Below are 9,282 nucleotides of genomic sequence, written 5' to 3' on the forward strand. Positions count from 1 at the left end.
CGTTTAATTCCGTTTGCCTTATTTGCCTTACTTCTGTTTTTTGTCACTGTTTGCCATCCCCCTTTTGCCTTCTGTACCCCCATTTTTCCCGCCGCTGCTTCCTGCGGCCCTGCCCCCCGCTCGCCCATTTGCCGCACCGCTCCTGCCTCCCAGCTGCTCCTCCCTCCCACCTCTCCTTATATGGCGGCAGCTGGCACGCCGAAGGCGCGCCTAAGGCAAGCCCGTCTGCGCCTGTCCGCGCCTGGACCGCGCCCAGCGCCAGACCTCAGGCCCCCGCAAACGCCACGACGCCCCTCTCTGCTACAATGCCAGCACCCTCCACGCACTTAACACCGGACGATCACTCACCTGCTTCCTGGCCTCCCCAAAGCACACCCAAGGACCATTCTCCTGCCGGAACTGCAGCTTCACCAGCATCCGATCCGCCAATCCACCCACTGTGAAAGAACACAACCACCTCAGATGCATTCTTCTCAACACCCGCTCCGCCCGCAAACACACTGTTGAACTCTGGGACCTACTCGACTCAACCTCCCCAGACGTCGCTTTCGTGACGGAGACCTGGATGAACCCCTCCTCGGCACCCGATATCGCCATAGCCATCCCGGACAGCTACAAGTTCACCCGCAGGGACCGCACCAACGGAACAGGAGGAGGAATAGCCATTGTCTCAGAGTCTCGACCAACCCGACGACACCCTCAGCACCGCCGAACACCTGCCTTTCCAGATCCACACCGATTCCAACACCACCTTCAGAGGAACCCTCGTCTACAGACCACCCGGACCCCGGCCACAGTTCAGCGACTCCATCACAGACTTCGTCAGTACACACGCCCTCGCCTCCACAGAGTACATTCTCCTCGGAGACCTGAACTTCCACCTCGAGAACAACAACAACACCAACTCCATCACCTTGATCACCAACCTGCGACTCGTCACAACACCCACCCATTCTGCCAGCCACACGCTTGACCCCATCTTCTCCGCAAGCTCCCACGTCTCCTTCAGCCACATCACCGAACTCCACTGGACCGGCCATCACTGCATCCACTTCACCTTCCGAAAAACGCACCACCGCACCCAACAGATCCCTCCCCGCTGCTGAAGCAAAGTCATCGAAGACCAGCTAACCACCACCCTCACCCGGAGCCCATGCACCGACCCCACCGACACCGCCGCCCGCAACCTCAGACAATGGATCGACAACTGCCCTAACACCCTCGCCCCGATCAAGAAACCCTCCAACAGAGACAACAGGAAGAAAGCCAGCTGGTTCACAGGGGACCTCCAGGCCTCCAAGCAAACCTGCCGAAAACTAGAGAAGAAATGGCACAGTGAACAGACACTGGACAGCTACGCAGCCCGCAGACACCATCAGATCCGCCAAAAGGGCCTCCTTCAAAGACCGCCTAGACAACAACGCACACAACAGCAAAGAGCTCTTCAACATCGTGAAGGAACTCTCCAACCCCAACTCCTACACCCACGACATCCCACCTTCGCAAGACCTGTGCGACTCCCTCGCCACCTTCTTCCATCGCAAGATCGCAGACATCCAAGACAACTTCAACGTCATGACCGCCCCGGCAGCCACTGAGACCTCCGTCCCCACGGCCACCATCCGCGCCAATCCCCTGCTCTCCTGGACCAACATAAACGATGACAACACCATCAAAATCATGAACACCATCCACTCCGGATCTCTGTCAGACCCATGCCCACACCACATCTTCAACAAAGCCTCCACCACCATCGCACCCCATGTCCAGAAGGCCATCAACATCTCCTTCAAGGGGAGCTGGAAGCACGCTGAGATCAACGCCTTACTCAAAAAACCCAAGGCTGACCCTAAGGACCTCAAGAATTCCGGCCCATCTCCCTCCTCCTGTTCCCGGCGAAGGTCATCGAGAAGACCGTCAACAGACAACTGACCCGCTACCTTGAGGAGAACAGCATCCTGGACCTGTCCCAGTCCGTGTTCCGCAGCAACCACAGCACCGAAATGGCCCTCATTGTCGCCACCGATGGCATCAGGGCCCTGCTGGACAACGGCGAAAACACGGCCCTCATCCTCCTGGATCTGTCAGCCGGCTTCAACACTGTCTGCCACCACACCCTACGCACACGCCTCCACGACGCTGGGATCCGAGACAAGGCTCTGGACTGGACCACCTGAATGAATGAATGAATACGCATTTATATAGCGCATGGCTACCCTAGGGCATCCCAGCGCAGAATCCTTCCTCTCTGGCAGAATCCAGAGTGTCCGCCTCCCCCCTTTCCGCTCCGGAGTCACCGAGATCATCTGCGGTGTCCCCAGGGCTCATCCCTCAGCCCGACATTGTTCAACATCTACATGGCACCGCTCTCCCACGTCATCCGACTACACGACCTCAATATCATCTCCTACACCGACGACACCCTGCTGATCCTCTCCCTCACCAAGGACCCCCTCAGCGCCAAAACCAGCCTCCACGAAGGAATGAAAGCCGACGCAGAGTGGATGAAGAACAGCCGTCTGAAGCTAAACTCGGACAAGACAGAAGTCCTCATCCTCGGCTCCACCCCCTCGGCCTGGGACGGCTCCTGTTGGCCGACCGCACTGGGAACAGCACCAACACCCACCGACCACGCACGCAACCTGGGGTTCATCCTCGCCTCTACTCTCTCCATGACAAGGCAGGTCAACGCCGTCTCGTCCTCCTGCTTCAACACCCTCCGCATGCTCCGCAAGATCTACAGGTGGATCCCCAGCGAAAAAAGAAGAACGGTCACCCAGGCCCTCGTCGGCAGCAGGTTGGTACGGAAAAGCCCTCTACGCAAGAGCCTTGGCCAAACTCCCGAAAGGACTACAACGCATTCAGAACGCCTCTGCACGCCAGATCCTCGACATCCCTCACCGGAGCCACATCACACCCCACCTGAGAGACCTGCACTGCATCCCTGTCAACAAGAGGATCACCTTCAAGCTCCTCACCCACGCACACAAGGCACTCCACAACACCGGACCAGCATACCTCAACAGACGACTCACCTTCTACACCCCCAACCACCAGCTCCGCTCTGCCGACCTTGACCTTGCCACCGTCCCCCGCATTCAAAAAGTGACCTCTGGCGGCAGATCGTTCTCCCACCTCGCCACCAAGAGCTGGAACGCCCTCCCCATTCTCCTACGGCAGACCCAGGACCTGTTAACCTTCAGAAGACTTATCATGACCTGGCTATTCGAGCAGTAGCAGCATCCCCCTCCCCTGAGACCCCCACGGGTGAGTAGTGCACTTTACAAATGTTCTGATTGATTGATTGATAAAGTGCAGTGACCTCAGATATAAGGAAACGTATATCTGTGTGAGAGGTGCAAGCACCAACTCACTCAGGCTGCAATAGCAGGCCTGTAGTCACAGTTTAAGTGGACTCCCATGGGTGGCACATTACATGCTGCAGCCCATGGGAGATCACTGGTGTACCTGTGCTCTGAATATCTCAGTACCATATACTAGGGACTTACAAGGGCACAACAGTAGCCAATTGTGGACGCACTGAATTCCGTACCATGGTCAATTCAGGGAGAAAGCACAGTAACTGGGGTCCTGATTAGCACGATCTCAGTCGGACTAGTCAAAAACACACTGACCCCAAGCAAAAAGTGGGGGTAACCATGAAAGCAGATTCTTCTTTCTTACTGGAGTAATGGCCCAAAAGCCATGCGCTGTTGACGGACTGCAGTGCCAGGCTGCTGGAAGAAGACATTTTGCGCAGTCTTTTGGATTGCCTATTTGGCGGGTAGTAGGAAATGCACCAGGATTTATGCGGGAAGTAGAGGCTTGGACCACCAAGCTCCTCAGGGTAGGGTGTTGGTGGAGGAAGTTGGGGTCCCCTAGGGCGGGGCAGTGGCCCATCATGCTGTTAACAGGAGCCCCTGTGCTGGGCTTGAACCAAGTCCCAAGCATGAGGTCTGTAAGGGCTTCATTAAACCAGAGAGTGGTTCCGAGGGGGTCACTCTCGGTTGAAGCACCTCCGTCAAGACTTTCCTCTTGACTGCCACTGAGGGCAGGCTGAGGTCCAGGACCTCGGCGGTCCGTTTGCACCACCATAGCAAATGAGGCTCCCTCTTTCGTAGTCATGGTAGGGAAGAGAACATGCTAGTGTCTAGGGAAGTGTCCAGACCACTGGCTACCCAAAGTCCTCACACCAGTCCATGTTGGGATCTAAAGACTTGTACTCTGCATGGTCCAGTGACCCTCCCAATCCTCAGAGTCCTAGCCCATAGGAATAGGGCTCAGGCTCTGGCCTGGAAGGCATAGCCCAGTCGATGCTGCAGTTGGATGACGGCCTGCCGGCTCTGTGGCGGAGTCAGGGGGCGGTGCATGCGGTGCCAGGAGCAGTTCCGGGGAAAGGTTGAGATAGTACGGCTGGGGCTGGTCTAGATCCAATCGTGGATCCAAGAGGCCCAACTGGCGCCGGAGTGGACTCGCCAAGGTGGAACTTGTAAGGGCCCCTCCCGAACCCAAGGTACCCTGATGCGTGGTGACGAGCTGCTCAGATATGAGGCACATGGCCACATAAAACTCCTTTGATTGAGCGGGGTTCGCTCTGGCTCCCAGAAACTGGGGGAGGCGTGGAGTCGGCCCAGGCTCAACCGTGAAGCCTGACCTTGAATGACGATGCTCCCTCATCGAAACTGAAGACCACGATGGATGAGGCAAAGTCTAAGTCCTCTTAGACTTGTTGCTCTTCTTTTCCTTGTGGGACTTTCCCAAGTGGACCAACAACTTTGAGGGCGACGAGGAACTTGGGCTCCATGTCCGATCCTGGGACCTTTCTCTCGACCTGGATCGAGACAGTCGCGTTGTCGCATGTCGAGCAGCAAGGAGCTCGAGGGAAGTGCTTCCTCAAGGCCATGGTGTGAATGTGGCGTGGCAATCGGCACAGGTCTTTGTGTCGTGGTCGTGCTCCAAGCACCGGTGGCAAACAAGGTGCAGGTCCATGACCAACATAAGTCGATGACGGGGCCTGAAGGACTTGAAGTCGGCCTTCCTATCCCTGCCACACCAGGAGACTTCTCAAAAAGGATGTCGACAGAAGTCAAAAAAGTCTATGTTAAAAATTGACTGGGGGTTACTTTCTCTGGATCTGCGCTGACTGGCGTGGAAGAAAAATAACTGATATCAGCCCGCTGGGGTGGCACCTGTATAAGCACTGCGCAGGTCACTTCCGGCACGGATGACAACGACGACACGCTGAACTGAACGGCGCAGCCCTACTGGTGCACCAGGGTAGTGTTCACGAAAAAGTTTCCGGATCCAGTCTGACGCCTCATTCTAAGGTAAGGAATTAACAGCTAGAAGTCTCTATCAGATAAAGAAAGTCTAGAATACATTATGTTTGCCATGAATGGTGTAAGCACCAGACTTGGCAAACCTGAAAAAAAATCTGAATGTGTGCTTCAGCAAACTAGCATCAATGACAATCAGGTGTGCACCAAGGCTGTAATATCTCTTGCTGTTGTTCTGATTCCCTTCTCAATTGTGGGCTTTGCAGACATATTTCAATGCTCATTTTTACAGCACAGAGGCACTTTACAAAAGCACTTACGCTCATGCTCCAGTGCAGTATTGTCACTGCATTTATTCATGTGCTAAACATTCTTCCCAATTTTGCTATGTTGCAACTGCCTCTATGTATTTACTTCTATATGGGGGGCATCACAAGAATATAGCAAGCAATGCTAGTTTGCAAGCAATAACATATTCACTCACAGCAGTAAACACCCCAGCCTGCCAGTGTGTAGCTACCAGCTCCCCAAAGTACAGACCTGAATCCCAAAACCTTGAGGTGTAAGAAGGCGCACTCCAGCACGAAAATCAAATGTAGGGCAAGCACAGTATCTGGTATTGCATGAATCAAGTTCTAGTCCTGACCGATATGATCACACTGGGTGATCCTGGGCAAATGACTTCATTTTCCCATATCTCACTTCCCTTACCTGCCAAAACTGGAAGTCCTTCGAAACAGGATAATTGGACACACTGTTTTTATTTAATCATTGTGAATGTTACCTCTTTTCAGCGTAACATCCTCGTTTTTTCAACCACTATGTGATCGCCCTGTATCCACCTTAGAAGGATGGAAGACCGACGTGGCCCATTGTTTTCAAACATCTGACCAGCAGGTTGCAAATCGTTCTTGACAGCAGGCGCATTAACCACCTGAACTATCTTACCTAAACCTATCCTGGACAGCTCTCACCATGTAAGGCAAATCTGGAAAGAAAAGGTATTTGAGGAGGGCGATTTGGTTAAACAGAAATATAATGCGCTCCTTTGACCCTCTAAATTCGGCCTGGGCACAGGGGCCCCTTCTGCTGCTTGCACAGCTGATCTCCCCTCCTACAAGTGTTTATTTCTCCCCAAGGGGACAGGGCCCCGTTTTCGACCCTTACCTACACCAAGTCCCCTCCAGGCTCTGGGGTGCCTCTGTGAAGCTGGCGCGGTGCCCGATGGGGGGCAGGGGGGCTCTTCAGGCCGTCTGTGGTGCAGTTCTTCCTTCGTGTCCTGAGTGCAGCATCGACACAGCGAGTCATCGCTTCCTCACAGCACTACTCAGGCAGCTACTTTTACCACCAGCCACCTTATCACCCTCCTTGAGCAAGGCGCCTGCCTGGTCCTAGTGCCTGCCGTGTGTACAGTCACTGTCGGGACCATTGCAGATTATTATTAATGAATAAAATATATTTAAAAAAACATCACTGTTGACATCAAATTTCACATCACCCCAGAGGCCAATCAGAATAACCTTTGACCATGCCCAGCATTCTCTGGAGGAAGGCCCATTGCCTTTGGCAAGACAACGAAAATAAATGTGGCACAATAAATCCTGTTATTTAGAGCAGGTGAACCAGCAAAGAGAGACATTTGTAAGCACAGGTCAAGTGCCAGGTTGTAACATAACAAGAAGGCCAAGAGTCACAAGGCCTTGCAAAGTAGATTGTTCTTACTGCACGTCTTTAAAACCTTGCACTCTTACACTTACACTAGTTATTTACCATTTTTTCTTACTTCACATTAAGAAGCTGCATGATAAATTAATTTATATGCATATTCACAAAGAGTAAAAAGGTGTTTATCACCTTTTTTTGGGGGGGCAGGGGTATCATGACTCTGTCTCCACCTCTCGTGAGACATGGCCCTTCCCCATATTGTATTGTATTGTATTGTAATTCCATTTATATAGCGCTTACTACCCCTGACAAGGCGTTGAAGCGCTTTTTCGGCGGGTAGCACGCTACTCCGGGACCTACAGAGGATAAGTGTTGAATTAGTATAGTGAAACATGCAAGTACATTTTAAGTGGTTAGTCAGTTATTTGGATTTGGAATGATAGCAGAAGGATAGAGTAGGACAAAAGTTTGTATTTATTTATCGCTCACTTGTTGACGCATGCTATTCAGGGAGCCTACAAAGGATTAGTGGTGAATTAATATGGTGAAATATGAGGTAATTTCAGTGGTGGATATTAGTCTGTTACTTGGAGTGAGAAGGATAGCGGATGGATAAAAGGGGAAGAAATATTTGCATTCATATAGCACTTGTTACCCCTGATGGGTGTTGAAACGCTTTTTTGGCGAGTAGCACGCCACTCCGGAACCCATAAAGGATTAGTGTTGAAAATTAGTATAGTATAAATATGAAGTCATTTGAGTAGTAGAGATGTTATTCAGTTATTTGGGCAGTATATTAGTATAGTTGAATATGGAATATGGAATTTGAGAACATGTTAGTCTGTTAATTTTGATAGAAAAAGGATAGTGGAGGGATAAAAGAGTGAAGGATTTTCTTTTTAAGTCAACTGATGGAAGGATCATTATATATTTGTTAGTGATAAAAGGTGGACTGTTAGGTGTAATTACAGCAGGGAGAGTGTGTCTGAGTGGGATGTAGTTATTTATTGTGTTGATTGGCGTGTTAGTAATGAGTGTATTGGTTAGTGGTCTAGGATAGAGTTGTGTACTGTTTGTGGGTGATGGTGGATATGTGTGGTAGTTGGGATAGTAGGGTGTGTAGATGTGGTTTGGTTGGGTTGGTGGTGCATGCTGGTACATTAATCTATGCATAGTGTTGTGCGTGGTGTATATTTGGTGTGAGTGTGTTGCTCTGTTTGTGATTGTGGATGGTGTGGGCTGGGTATTGTTAAATGAGAAAAAGGGCAGCATTTCTGGCACTAGTCCCGATCAGTCTCGAACAGGCCCAAACAGGCAACTACCCTTGTCCTCTCCACCCTTGACAGGCTCAAACAGGCAACTACCCTTGTCCTCTCCACCCTTGACAGGCTCAAACAGGCAACTACCCTTGTCCTCTCCACCCTTAGCCTCGACGCCCGGGCTGAGACGCCCTAAGCCTGGCCTTTTTTGTAGCCCTAGTAATCAGGTGACCCCTTCAGCCAATGGGAACCCTAGCCCTAACACTATCCAATCACAACACTAGCCCTAACATCTAGAACCAATAGGAGACCAGGACCTTGCAGCCAATCTTAACCCTAGTCTAGGCACCCAATCAGTTCAAAAACCCTGATCTCTACGTCCAATTAAGGCCTTAGCCCTACCACTAGTTCCAACCCAAGTACAAGCAGCCAATGGTACAGCTAGCCCTAGTCCCTACTTCCAATAGAAAACCTAACCCTACTCCTAGTCCCACAACTGGTCCAACAACCAATCACAGCAGAAGCCCTAAATAGCTACTTCCAATTAAAGGTCTAACCCTAGCCCTAGTCCCACCCTACTCCCAACTACCAATAACATCGGAAGCCCTAGTCCCTACTTCCAATAGAAATCCTAACCCTAGCCCTAGTCTCAACCCTGCAATGATTGAATCACAGACCGAGAAACCAATCAGAACTCCCAAATACCCAACCAATGAGGACATTAACCCTAACCCAATAGAAACACCAGATACAACCACCAATCAGTGTACACATGTGCCAACCACTACCACACCGTATAAGGTCCCAGCAACCTCAGACAAGGTTTGCTGACCAGGGAGTTGGAAGCTGCTCGCTCCTGTTGCTGTACCGGCCAAACATGAGCTTTCCAGATGTGTGTTATATAGACACAGAATGAACAAGGACAGCGGTATGTGGGTCCAGCGTGATGGCTGTTCTGGGTTATAAGATGTCTGATGTGGGAGCTAGGTGATACCGTGTGAAGAATCATGGAATGGTCTGATCTGGGTTTTGCCAGAGGGTGTGTCGATCTGTTCTGATCTATGCAAGAGGCCGTTGGTGTG

At 51.5% G+C, this 9,282-nt stretch overlaps 1 protein-coding gene across 2 annotated transcripts in view; it reads right to left on the minus strand.

Moving 5' to 3' along the window:
• Positions 1 to 6,669, minus strand: part of MATK (megakaryocyte-associated tyrosine kinase) — a 108,717-nt gene extending 102,048 nt beyond the window's left edge. The window contains exon 1 of one of the 2 annotated variants that reach the window (XM_078668449.1): positions 6,444 to 6,669. The gene's annotated coding sequence lies outside the window, so the exon portion shown is untranslated. The remainder of the gene's footprint in view (positions 1 to 6,443) is intronic. The other variant, XM_078668450.1, reaches the window with a different exon arrangement.
• Positions 6,670 to 9,282: the final 2,613 nt, after the last annotated feature.

This window comes from Lissotriton helveticus, chromosome 12 (assembly GCF_964261635.1).
Source record: "Lissotriton helveticus chromosome 12, aLisHel1.1, whole genome shotgun sequence".
Lineage (NCBI taxonomy): Eukaryota > Metazoa > Chordata > Amphibia > Caudata > Salamandridae > Lissotriton > Lissotriton helveticus.